Source organism: Apteryx rowi, unplaced genomic scaffold (assembly GCF_003343035.1).
Source record: "Apteryx rowi isolate R43461 unplaced genomic scaffold, aptRow1 scaffold_75, whole genome shotgun sequence".
Classification (NCBI taxonomy): Eukaryota; Metazoa; Chordata; class Aves; order Apterygiformes; family Apterygidae; genus Apteryx; species Apteryx rowi.
The window spans coordinates 2149716-2163432 of NW_020451038.1; the positions used below are offsets into that span (position 1 = coordinate 2149716).

A 13717-nucleotide genomic window follows, 5' to 3' on the forward strand; every position below is an offset into this window, starting at 1 on the left:
TCTTTCACTTTCTAACACTTTCACATACAGGAAACCTATGGCTGGGGTACCTTAAATATCTTGCAACTTTTGAAAATTAAATTATTTTAGTATCCATTTCTGGGGAGTTGGATCTTCCAGAAGAACGCCCAGTGCGATGGCCCCATTTTGGATCGCAGGAGCAGCTCTCTGCTCTAACAGGCAGCCGAGATACTGTTCTTCCCAAACAGCAGCGACTGTTCCATGACGAATCCGGAGAGAACGGCGACAGAAGTGCCCACAGGACATTCACTCCCTCATGAAGTGATCAGGTGGATTAAGAACCAGAGCGATCACCAGGGGGCACATACACCACGGTGAACAACAGGGGAAGGATGGTGCACTGTCAGACACCTTACCTCTTCCATCGAGAGTTTCACTGGCTATAAATATAAACCAGATATATAAATATAGACCATCTGGGAGGGATATGAGTAGGCTCTTGGTATTTTTAAACAAACAGAAGGGAGTAACTAAAGCAGAATTCCCTCAGGCATTCCTATAGACATTTCAACCTCAGGAATCCCAAAGCCTCTTGGAAGCTATTCAGCTTCCACATGAGCGAAGTGCTGCTGCCTGTGCCATGAAATATATTCTGTGCCGTCTTGGGCTGGGAAGCGTGGACGAGCAGCACTGCAGATTCAAAGTGCTGCGGGAAACTGAGCAAGCAAGCAAGAACAAAGTAGACTTACCAAGGATAGGAAAATTGTTCCAAATGTTGTTTGAAGGAGAAAGTTTGCAACCTTCAGGATTTCCTATGACATATGAAAACACATGATTACAAAATCGCCACTGCAGTTGTGAGGAGGTATCGTATATCTACTTGACTCAGTTTATTGGGTTTTAATTTGGACAGCCCCTCAGCTGAAGCAAACAGAAGGTTTTTAAATGTCATAATAACTGTATAGCCTAGCACAGCATGAGAAGAAAATCCAGACTGTATTCAGAGCACACCACATTCAAAGGTTTAAAAGCACATTAGATGCTGCAGTCCATCCCAAGATGAGCACGCTTGTGCAAAGCCCACCCTAATACAACTATCTTAATGATTCTCCCCATTCCCGAGTCCAGGACCTGTCCACATGCTTCTTCTAGCAAATGAAGATTTCCTGGAAGCCCCACATTCACTGTACTGTAACACTGTGCTGTGTGTTAACAAAGACGAAATAGCTTTCCACATGTTGTTTGATTTCTAACCTGACAGCTTTCCCTCTTTATGATGAATAAACCTTTTTATTTTATCTGTATTTAAAAAGTGAAGCACTAAATCCCCAAATGACTGCTGGGACAGTGATGAATTCTACACGTGAAGGCTGGCCCAGTTCACACCATATGGTTAAAATATACGCCAACTAGTCTATGAAGGCAGCCTTTGGAAAACCTGGGAATGAGCTCTTAAAAGACAGGGTTGTCTTAAGGCAGGTTTGAATGTAGTTGCAAGGAGCTATCCTCTAAATGTCAGTGAGCTTTGGGAACCAATTTAAAAAGGACCAGAGGGGCAAGGCCTACTTCAATCAGGTTACATTGTTTATTTACTTTAAAAATTGTTTATATTTTTTGAAAATGTGGATTTCAGTAGTGCACGAGTGTAGTAAGTTTTGCATTTACTCACTGAATGTTGCTCAGCTACTCTTTTCTGCTCCTGATGAAGTGCAGGCAGCTATGGAGATTGACAGAAAATAACTTTTTTAATGAGAATTCTTGGATTTGTGGTATTATGGCTTGGATTAAGCCTTCATAAAAATGGTTGGTGGCTATAGCCAGCTGCTTTTCATTCAGAATAGTTTCTGCAGGCAACTTTTAGAAGAAAGACCAAGTAGAAATTGAATCCCAGTGCCCAAGAGGAAGCACCGATTGGTGAAATCCCTGTTTTGGGTGCARGTGTTTGAGGGAGAAACAGAGACTAAAGAAACAGCGAAGAATTCAGGAAGGTGTTTACAAGTGRGAATCACAGCTGTCCTGATAGCATAAACCTTGGACACAAGCTAAGTGAGAGCCTTTGGGCTGAGTGCTAGATGAAAAGTAGGCTAAAATTACAAATAAAGGTATTTCCTTGAGAAAAAGGAATGAGCTTGAAGCAATGAAGCTTGTTTCCTCTTTTAGGCAGGGGAGCTGAACTTTGTAGATTAGTAGAAGGCATAAAAGTATCTATTATTAATTTCTTCTCCTCTTAAATTGCAAATGGCTCTGAACTAGACACTACAATGAGGCATTATAGTAGTGCATCAGGCACCATCCACACCAACCCTGCCTGAAATCTCAGCTGCAAAAGTGAACAATATTCCCCCTAAATAGCATGTAGTTTAGAAATACCCTAAAAGTGCACTGCCAGAGCTAAGTTTAAATTCATTTATCTCTCCAGGTCCATGCAGTACTTAGAAGGAGGGATAATGCACTAATGTGGCTCTCTGTCCTGTAGYGAGAAGAGCTTTTGAAAAGCCTCAGAGCACTGAATAAATAAACATTAAATTTTTAAATAAACACCAAGTTTTAAAATTCCCAGTGAACAAACAAGTTTCACATTCAGTTCAGCCTATTTAACTCTCTTCAGTAAATACAGCCCAGCTGGACCAGGCAAAACAGCAAYATCCTGAGCGATGGTCCACACCACGTGGCTGGTTAATTGACTGCTGTTTGCATCCTTACCCTTTTGTCAACTTTGGGCAGGTGAGAACATTCAGCTCTTGTAAAAGAGGTTAGTCTGGTTAAGTAGTAAAAGAAAGATTCATGTAGTTTTTTGCCAAATATTTCTAGTTTTAGCTGTTCATTTATCTGAGGAAAGAAACAGGGTTAATTATATCCTTGTTTTCCTATTCTGTTTTCTTGCTATGTGATAGTCAAAGGGATTCGTACCTATTTCTTCATCTGATGGCTAGCAAGGTCTTTGAAATACATCTAACAAATTTTGTTAGAGTTTGAGACTAGCTGGAACAAGAAAGGGTCAAGTTTGTCAAACACCGTCAGTTCTATGCCAAAAACATGCAGAAAAATCATATTTTCACCTGGTTTCAATGAAAAAGTATGAATCATGTCAAATTCACAATTTTGCCTAAGGAGATGAAGTGAGTGGGGAACCTCTGCAGGAGAAGGCATTAAGAACTGTCCACAGCTCCACAGACCTGTGATTTCTCTCACAAGTGGACACTTCGTTTAGTCCTGCTCCTGTTGAGATTCCAGGTGGTCACACAATGTGTGTGAATGGAATGAAATGGACTGAATGGAAGGAAATTAAAGGCTCAGGGCAATTCACCKCTGAGAGAAAGCTTGGTGTCACCTGTATAGTCATCAGAGAGTGAAAGCCAAAAGCCAATGAAGCTTTTGGGTTGTGAGAATTTTGGATGGTTTAATCTAGTCAGGCAGCACAAGTTTATTAAGTCAAAACTTGATTTGGATGGAGGCTTTAGAAACAGGTCTGAGATTCAAATGATAAATTTCTTTAGAAAGTGTTTAGAAGTAATCACACCTTGTCTCATAGGATCCTTTGAAAATCTCAGCTCTTTGGAAGTAAAAAGGTCTTCCCATCTGCTTTTCTGACTATTAAAGCCACAGTCCCAGCTTTAGCAATAAAGCATAGCTGGAAAACTATTTCACAAGTTTTGTCTTTTGAATGTTTTACTACTACAGCCTTCATAGTCTGTAAATTATTTCCCTAACTGGAGCAAAAGTAGAAGAAAGGGAATAAAAATAATCAAATCACAACTGAGCTGCCACCACTGGATTGAACAGATGAACTTAAAACTGGGTCAATGACTTAAACAGTGCAGCACAGTGCTGTGCAAACCACTGTGCATCTCGTGAGGATGTTCTGCGCTCCAGCTCTCCTACCCTTAGGAATATCAAGTACCTGAAATTTTAAAGAATGAGAAGTGTGCTTTGTTGAAGACCATTTCCATTTGTGAGTCAAATATCCTTTTTTGTCTGTGACAACTCTTTGAGGATCCGTTAGCAATGCAACTGGACAGCTGGGCACAGAGGGGTGAGCAAAAGGATAGGCTTTAGGAGGCAATGTTCACGAGAGCGAGCAATAACAAAGAACTTTGCCAAGCGCTCAGGCACAGCAACGGCGCGTTCACCACCCAGCAGCCCAGTTCTGTTCTGCCTGCTCCTGCCACCTTCCCGCTCAGCTCACTGACGGTGTTTTGTGTTTCGGTTATGGCCCATGTTGTACCCACCACGTGCCCCTCCCTCCCCCTCCTGCCCGCTCCCCAGGCTTGGTCCCTTGCCCATGCCATCCATATCTAGCTCTTCTCTTCTGTACGGCACACAGCATCCAGACCATTTGTTATTCTAACAGAGTGCACAATAGGAGACTACTAAAATCACTAAGTAATAAGTTTGCAGTGTCTCTCTGCTCTGGGCTCAGACAAGGTGCTTCAGCAAAAGGAATCACCATCACCTGCAATACACCCTGATGCCCTTTTCTCCTTGTATTAATATATGACAGACACTATAGTCCTGTTTGCAAGTATTTTTAGTTTTTTTTATTAAAAAATTGTTTAGTTTTTCCATAAAAAGTCCTCTTCTGTTTTGTAACTTCTTTTAACTTCTCTGGCTCTATGAATATTCAGTATCACAGTAAATGCACCCTATGGTGTCATTTACAGTGCTGTGCTCCACTTACACCGCTGCCTCTGAGGTACCTTGCTTGTTACGACCCAAAATTCAGTATCAAGTTATGTCCCCAGAGCCTGCTTTGCTGAGACAGATCTCCCAGATTTCTGTCCAGATCTCCCAGAGGACAAGAGGAGCCATTAGTACCTAATAGCTCTTGAAAAGAGACTCCTGGGCCTCCCTGCTGCGGTCCCACTGCACAACAGGAGGAAGTTAAAAATCCCCTCACCAGGCGCTGCAGGAGTAATATACACACGCCTGGCTTCCACCTGTAAGGAACCTAGAAGAGGTGGCTCTGGAGCACCATTAAAGAGAAGGGTGATGCATTTTTCCATGCGACACAAAGGGAACTGGCAAACAGCAATCTTTCCTGCCAGGTAACTTGCACACACTGCCACGCGCGACCAGTGCTCACGTACAAAGGCTTTCTGAGATGCTCTATCATGGTGTTGCCACGTTTTATAATTGTAGTCAAAGGTCTGTTACAGGCACCTTTCACTTTGGTCCCTTACAGCAGCAGCCACATGCATTTCCCCCTGCCTCCCCCCCACGTCCGTTACCTTGGGATCACTGTCCTTAAGGAGGTGGATGAATTCCTTGGAATAGCACCTGCCTTATCACAGGACCCAGACCCACTCAGTGACCTGTTTGCCAGAAGGAGACTTCAGTAAAGTTCAGGGCATGGTGGAAGGTCCACTATTTTAGCTATGCTTCTGATCAGCTTTTAGTAATATTGCCAAATGGGGAAGTTTTCTTAATAAGCAGGGAATTTTGTTGAAATTTCCCTCACAATTAACACCTACATTAATGAATGATGCAAAAATACTATGGAAACGTGGTAACATGGTACCCACATCTATAAAGCCTTTGTGCTCCAGGGACTTTGTAAAGATACTGTGTCCAGAGACACCATCTACTTTGTTATCAAACCTATAGCAGACTTTCTTCAACTTTAAGGATTCCTTTAACACTTTTAAATAGAAAACATACAGACGCTTTTCTTTCAAAAATATGAAATTTTCCTCTGAAGAAAACAGCAATAACAAAACATCTTTGAAGATTTTCAGCCAAAATATGAAAGCTCTTTTTCCAACAAAAATTGCACATTTCCTCTAAGCATTTTTTCCCTTTAATCAAAACTTCACAGAGAAAGAGCAATCATTTTACAACAAAGTCTGCTTCCTGCTGTCTCAAAAAAAAAGATATACAAACACTTTAATTTTGCAGGGCAACATTGTTTTTCTCCTTTCTCCATCTTATTCTAAGGCTAGAATACTTAATTCAGTCTGAAAGTAATTGGGTAATTCATTTTGTGCAGAAAAAAATCAATTCTCTTCATCTAGCATTAACAATCATATGCAGTATTCCTGCTCGACTCTCAGGCATTGCTATTATAGAGGAGTTTTGCAAAGCAGCAAATGCCAGATCACAGCTGTAAGTAYTTCCAAAGCCTTCTCAGACCTCTGTAATGAGATGGGGAGCTTACAAAATTACTACCAAAGCGGCTATGTTAAAGAGAATTGAACAAAAACTCCGAGCACCAGCTCTGTCTCTCCCTGGGGAAGCCTGTGCTAGAAGAGTGTAATTCACTGACATCTTCATACCTAACCCTGCAGCAACTGCTTCCATTAACCAAGTGAAGAGCAAGAAGCAGAATAAAAAAGGGAATGAAAAGGTCTCCAAATGAGCCATTTGTATTTAATATTCTGTATTAAAAAGCTTCAGACTGGATAAAGGGTGATGAATGGCTCCTTTAAACTAGAAAAATAATATGAAATCTTGAAGTGGGAGATTTAAATTCTTAATACCCAGTTCAGTCAAAAGGTCAAACTGAATACAAGCTCTTGCGAAGCAAATACAGATTGACCTGCGGCCAAGATGCTTTTAAGAAAGGTATTGGAAAGGAATTCCCTGCAAGAGAGCAGAGGATTCAGCAGCAACTCTGGCAAGGCTGTCAAGTCCCTTAGCACCTCAGCTGCTCAGCAGGCTGTGAACTCCCTGAAGGACAGGGAAGGAAAGTTTAATTATGAAAATTTAATTATTCCAGGAAGGAATTAGCTCATTTTCACTTGGTTTTGCAAATGGTTTTCACATTTGGGGAGATGAAGGGTAGAAGAGGAGTGGGGGATTGTAAGAACGGAAATTTAACAGAATAGAAAATAATGGAGCRTGGGGGCCTGGAGTGCAGAGAGCAGGGGAAAAGAGAGAGAAAAGGTCTCTTATCAGCTTCAGAGGGAGTTGGATGAAGCCTAATTGGGATCCTGTTGGATCAGTGACAGAGTGCAGGTGCAGTGAGGATCGTATTCCCTGCATGGAGAACATTTACTGCATGTGCACAGTATATTTGATTCCTAACTATGCAAGCTCGCTGGAAAGCTCAAAAGCAGTAGGTCTGATACCTCTTGGCAGTGCTGAGGAGGAACATATCACACAGCATGCATGCACAGTTCCGTTAAGGAAATGCTGGGGAGAAAGAAAAGAATTTTCTGTGTTGTCGCTATGGTCAGACATGGTTTGTGAGCAAGTCTCCTGCTGAGCCAGTCAAACAGCTGACTTCCACTGGAAGATGGGATCACCAGCAACGTTTGGTGGGATGTTGGTCTTTACAGCAAGCATAAACATTCAAAGTGCGTATTTCCTGGAAATGTTAACCAGGCAGGAAGAAACCATAAATCAGCTAAAAATAATTAGATCTTATTGTTTTGGAAAAAAAGAAAGAGAGGGAGATCTCTCTTCCCCAGTAGGTAATGTGCTGCAGATAATTCTGATGAGCATCTTGCAGCAGGAAATAAATCTAAAGAATAGAAGTAAATCGATTAATTAGACATATCGAGATGTACAAGGGGGTCTAGCCCTCATATATAGCGTAAACCAACTACTAAATCAGAAACTGCTTATGTGAAAGTTGTGTGCCCACCATTGTGGGGTTTCCTTCCATTAAAAACTCTGATTCTAGCCAACGATGAAGGCATGAGATGCAAAGGCAAGAAGATAATGGAGGAAAGAAATTACTTGCATTGCTCTGACCTGCACCCGTTGGCCACTGAGGATGGTAATGTACGTCGGCGCATCGCTCTGCTTGTCCTCTGGGCAGGGATCATTCTGGTATTTATGATGGACAGATCCAATTTCTGGGGAACCTACAAGGTAGATATTTTATAATATAAAAGCTGCTCAAATATCACTTCTCTGCCCTTGTCCTCGKAACAGGGTGACATGGGAGCTGAAGTTTATTTGTTTTGTACTGTAAACAGGTTGTACCTGTCACAAAGCAACATCAATTTTACTCAAAAGGTGAAAAAGCAAACTGGTTTCTGAGTCACTTCTGCTCTATTGAACCTCTCAGCTACTAGAATTACAGCCTGTCAAATGGGAACATTTCTCGTAGAAAACCAGAACCATTTTATTCCTTTACAGAAAAAAATAAAGCATTTTTAACTAGCTTTAATTTTAATAGAATAGGAGACAATACATGCACATGGGGGACACAAGTTTGGAAGGGGAAATGACAAGAGGAAAAAGGAAGATTACCAATAAGAAGACTGCTGTGATTTCATTGCTAGTTGCAAAGGCAATAAGACGGTCCTATGAACCCTCCACATCTAATTCTCTGCCTCCTGTTTGGCCTGGGGCAAGTCGCTCTTCCTTGCCCTTCTCCCGTGCCCCACTTCAAACCRAGGCAGCAGCACGTGCCAGAACTGTACTCACCCAGCAGCCCTAGCACTCCGTTTTCTCCTGAGGACAGTGAGAAACTGAAGCACGCTGCAGAGACCAGGGGAAACTGTGGAGCGTTGGCCGGGGGCTACTCATGCTGGCAGCCTGCGGTACTGGGGAAAGCCTTAAAAAATGGAGAGGGAAGGCAGGGGTGAGCGAGGGAAAATGATTAACTTTCAAATAAAAAGAAGCATCCACCAAGAAAAGAAAATTAAAAGTAGATACCTCAGCTCGTCAGYTACATTGGCACACCCAGGCAGGCAAGAAAGAGGGGTGCTGAGGGCCTGGTCTGGGGATCCAGAGACGTGAGGCTGCCCAGCAGGCTCGGTACGCCAGTCACCCAGGTTACCTGCCCAGAAAGCATCGCGACTCCCTTTTGTCCTGAATGCTGGTGAACCTTTGTGGGGAAAAGGGGCAAGATATGAGGCACAGTGTCCTCTTCACTCTTGGTCTGACATGGCATCTGGACATGGCCAGGCATGTACTGGGACCTGAGAGTGAACAAAGTGCAGCTGGTCCCACAGTTTGGATCTAGTTTTATTCCCTCTTTGCCTCACACTAGATCCATAAGGTGGAAATAATGATGTTTCCTTTTCCCACCTTTTGCCCTTTCTTTAGGCCTCTCAGGATGGGGTGGGTGATCTCTTTTTGCTACAGAACAGAGCTATGGGAAGGTAAAGGCTGAAAGAAAACTCCCAGTGAATAAATTGCAAAATAAAGCGCCTTCCCTGGGACTCTCCTCGCAGGTTCAAACCTGCAGAGACCTTCCAACATAAGTCACAATTTATTTCACTGACTCTTCGAGTTCTTTCCCTGTGTGTGTGTCTGTGCCGACCTTCCCAAACAGCTCCGCTGAGAGAGGAAACAGGCAGCAACTGCTGGCTTTAACACCSAGATGACTCCGAGGGTTTAAACAAACGTCTCAAGGGCATCGGTCTGTCTGTAGCATGGGGCAGGCTGAAAAATCTCTCATYATTAATTTTCTGCGGTGCTGAGAGGTTAGCATGAAAAGACAGGGTTCAAAGATGAGAGAAAGACTTCTCAATTCTTTTCTTAGCCCAGATGGGRACCTGTTCTGTTGCTCACATTGTGCCTGTACGTGTGTGTGTGTGTTTGCTGGGGCTGGGGGGCTATGCTGGGGTGAAAAGCCATAGCCCTGTTCCTGAACCCTGACACCACACGTTGCTGTGCTTCAGTGCAACAGCTTCTCCTGTAAAACAGATACTTCAATGGGCTGTTGTAAGGGTGAATTAGTATTYGGAAAAGCCCCTTTGAGATGCTTCGGAAAAAGGTGTGACACAGCAACAAAACATTAGTCTTACTGATTTTAGACCCCTTTTCCTCCATCACGCCACAAAAGAGTGCAGTTTTAACCCTGTGTTCAAACAGTTGGCCACAGTTTTCCTTCTCCACCCTTTTTTCTGTTTTATGGTATTAATTCAGCCACCTCTTGCTTTTGGTAGGGGAAAAGAGGGATCCCATTTCCAAAGCCTTCCTGGCAGTCTCTTCAGAACTGTAACCTAAGAAATAAATATAAGAATGAGAAAAATGATAAAATGTACTTCCTGTTTAATATGTCATCGCCTACAGAAAATGCGAGATTTTTCTCAAAGGGCAGGATAACAGTGGAGCAGGCTGGCTATACAACAGATAATCATGATTTAAATAGTTTGACTAAACTAGCATGATTTCACTCCTATATAGAAAGGGAAACGTACTGCTGCCCAAAGGTAGTGCAGACATATGGGTATGTGTCCTCGCCTGGGTGGGTGAATGGGGTCTCCTCTGTGCTGGGATCATGACTAGACTTACCATAAACATAGTGCACCCCACTTAGCAACAGGAAGGTTTAAGGTTCCAGCACGGTTTCCCCAACGAGAGGTGACTCCCGTTGCTGCAGTTGTGAAAGAAAAGGAACATAATGAAATAACCCTTACTAGCTGCTGAGCTTCTTCGGTCTTCAGGTTGATGATTTAATTCAGCARATGGGCAAATCTAAGCTGGAATGTGAGGAGCATTTCCTGACATTTAGCTGAGGGAGACAGATGTGCCATCTGTGTAATCACTGCCTCAGAGGCAGCTTTCTCTGCCTTGCAGGGCTCTAGGGAAGACCTGGAGGATATATGAATAGGACAAAACCCAGTAGCACTGTTTCCCTCGGCAGGGTGACAGTTAGCTCATCCAAGGTGAATTCAGAAATAACMCTGACCCTTCATGGCACATGGATGCCCTTCTTACAACAACGTGCAAGCAAATGAATAATTTGGGCCAGCATTTCTGGAGCTTTTGCTTTTAATTCTTCATATAACAAGACAGCTTTCCGTCTGCTGCTCAACTTGACAGGGGTCATTTCACTTGTGGGCAATGCAGTAGATATGATCTGGAGGGGGGAAGATACAGAAAAGTCTTTTTTACTGTCATAGGCCTACACTGCTGACCAGGTGCCCAGAAAGAATATGTTCCAGTGAAGCGTTTCACAGTAATGATTCATTCTGAAGCAATAACAACAATTTGAACTGCATAATAGATCACCTTTTACACTGGCAGATGTCAAAACATCTCKTAAACTAATCACATGAAACAAAATGAGGGAGAGATTGTTAGGATCAAGATGAAACAGTTTAATTGTTACATACTTCTCTTATTCTGCAGTCTTAAAAAATGAATTAAAATATATAGTAGGCTGGCTCCTCACTGTCTTTGATGAAGCTACTATGGTTTATTTACCTTAGTGCTTACTCTCAGTGCTCTCATTTACCTTAGTGAGATATCTCACAACCTGTACAAGACCTGGATGAATAAACTTAGGCTGATTTACATTGGCCCAAGTGAAAATAGCCCCGAGTAATACAGGATAACCACGGAATGGTGTTACCACCTGTGGATAAAGGCCAGAGGCCTCTTGGGATCATACAAGCGGAGGGTCATTCTCTGCATTCTGGTCACAGCTGCAATACGAGCTGGAAAGCTGGGCATCTGCAGTATTTGTCATAGTCATATAACACTCCTATCAGCAAAAGCCRATGTTACCACAAATATATATAATGTTTCAGTCACTTTGCACTTAAAGGTCAAAGCACTTTAATCATTGAGTCTGGTGGTGGCTGACCGTGATCAGGCACCTCTGTGTATCAAATTAAGTCATGACATGAGTTAGTGGCTGGGCTGGCAGCAAAACACCAAAACAACATCCCATATTTCCTCTGGATCTCTTTCTTTAAATGAGGCTAAACTCACTTCAAGCTTTCCAGAAAAATTATAGGAGTTATTTTTCTTTCTTAGATGCTTACTAAATATTGTTTTACTTCTCTGTGGAAAAAAAAATATATTTAGATTAGCAAAAGCAAGCACAGCTCTTTCTTAGTTACAAAGTAAACGTCCAGCTAGATCTGCTAAACCTCAATTGAATTTTTATGAAAGTTTGAGCTTCTGTGGCCCACTCGAGGCCATATCTTTGACAGGCTAATTAATCCAATCATCTATATGCTAACCAGCTCCTGGTACATTTTTACATTTGTTTTGCTTCTGTTTAACCTCTTTAACAACTTTAAGATGCAAAATCCATACCTTGGGTCTTTTGGGACGAGGTAGGATATAACTTTTAGACAAAATTTCAGCAGACCAAGAAAGGGATTCTGAGGAAGGTCTTGTTCCAGTTCTRTTAAAAGACAGGAGAGACATCATGGCCTAGCAGCACTAGAGCTCCTGGGTCTAGCCGAGCCTTGACTAGTGATCCCTGTGTGACCTTTAGCAGCTCAATCTCCATCTTAGTTTCCCTTTTCTCCRAACTGAAATGATAACAGTTGGGTCCCCATCTCCCAAGGGCAGTATAGTCATTTCTAAGTTACGACCTTTCAAAGATACAAAACAATATCCAAATGTCAGAAGAGACAAAAAGATTTTTAAAAAGTTTTTTTTTTCTTCCAATTTCTTTCAAACAGCAGAAACACTCATTCACTCTGATCTTATTTATTTGTAGAAGCCAAGAAGCTACAGTAATAAATTCTTTCTTGCTATGAAATTTAAGTACAGGTTAGTTAAGCATCTCTGATCAAAACAGATTATTTTTTCAATAGATTTCAGAAAATACTACTAAACAGCATTACCTGCTTTAAAAAAAGCCTATCAACAGTGTTTTTAATCTGGAAACCAATTCTCCCCTGCTTCACACATTGGAACTGCTTGTTACAAGTGAAATCTTGGATGTTTATTCGAGGATGTTTGTTCCAACATAGAGCAAAGCTGTTTGTAATGAGTCCAAACTTACCATTCACTCCCAGGCACAAGAGGTGCATCATTGGATCACAGCTTTCCCAGACTCACGGTGGGAATCTGAATTAGGTCCTTTATTTCCTGGGCTAGTGYGTTAACGAGCAGGCTGCCCTAATTAAATAGTTCAAAAAGGACAGTCACCGTGAAGTCACTTCTGTCGGCATGTTGGACATGTTCCAGCCGTACCCAACTGATCACCCTTCTCGGAGAGCTCAAGCGAGAGAACATCTGTCTACTGAACCTTTTACAGTCTTGGCCATCAGGTGGGAAGGCCACGCAGAGCAACAGAATTTGGTAGTGGGCTGCTTGATAACTTACTCAAAGTACTTTGGTACCCTAAGGAAGTTGCAGGGTCTTTGCAAATAACTTAAATTTAGCACCTAGGTTTTGCTTGCTTGCTCTGAGGGCAGCCAAGYACTTCTTATTTACGTGGTGACGTTTAACCTCAGCTTCTACCTACAAGTTGAACAACTGGGGGCAGTGCAGGAAAACTGTTTTGTTTCTAGCTACTCAATTTTGAAACTGTATTCTGACCACCTCTTACCTTTCYGGAATGAAGCCGCTGTAGCAAAACAACAATTTTAAACTCTAAATTAAACGTGGAATGACACAGCATTTGAAAAATTCCTCCTTGGASCAGACTCGGAGACTACTTCAGTGTTACTGTGAAGTAAATAGTAGTAAATAGGTATCTACCAGCAGAATTTCTTCTAGCAAATTCATGAGATTAGACTGCCCCCTCATGGATATTGACTAATCTGAGATTGTACCTGTTCAATGAAAAAAAAAAAAATTTATGCATTGATGTTGTTGCATTTGGTAGAAACAGATGGATTTGTAACATCGTCCTCTTCCTTTTAGTCATTAGCATACAACAGTTACTTATTTTCAAGCTGTTTATCCACACTGAAGATATTCAAYGAAGGGAAGAAATATAAACCCTGACTCCGTGTTCAACGGCTGAGTTCAGGTCAGTGCCAGCAGCAGTAAAACCAACGCTCTGTTGCTAAACTTTCTGTGCACTTCAGATGGACGTAGCCTTGAACCGCGCCATACTGTCCTCAAGTTCCAGGTGACTAGAGGCATATAAACGCAAAGTTAT

At 42.1% G+C, this 13717-nt stretch overlaps 1 protein-coding gene across 8 annotated transcripts in view; it reads right to left on the bottom strand.

Annotated features, from left to right (window-relative positions):
- Window positions 1-300: 300 nt before the first annotated feature.
- The window catches only part of CCDC174 (coiled-coil domain containing 174), a 29862-nt gene continuing 16445 nt past the window's right edge, over window positions 301-13717 (bottom strand). Inside the window, exons 12-19 of one of the 8 annotated variants that reach the window (XR_003257087.1) lie at window positions 12611-13385; window positions 11911-12001; window positions 9666-9863; window positions 8569-8740; window positions 8338-8467; window positions 7657-7769; window positions 711-773; window positions 301-401 (exon numbers count right to left, since the gene is read on the bottom strand). The gene's annotated coding sequence lies outside the window, so the exon portion shown is untranslated. Of the gene's footprint in view, window positions 402-710; window positions 774-5189; window positions 7093-7656; window positions 7770-8337; window positions 8468-8568; window positions 8741-9665; window positions 9864-10155; window positions 10238-10552; window positions 10724-11910; window positions 12002-12036; window positions 12195-12238; window positions 13386-13717 lie in introns of those variants that run through there. The other 7 variants (XR_003257086.1, XR_003257088.1, XR_003257085.1 and 4 more) reach the window with 7 other exon arrangements.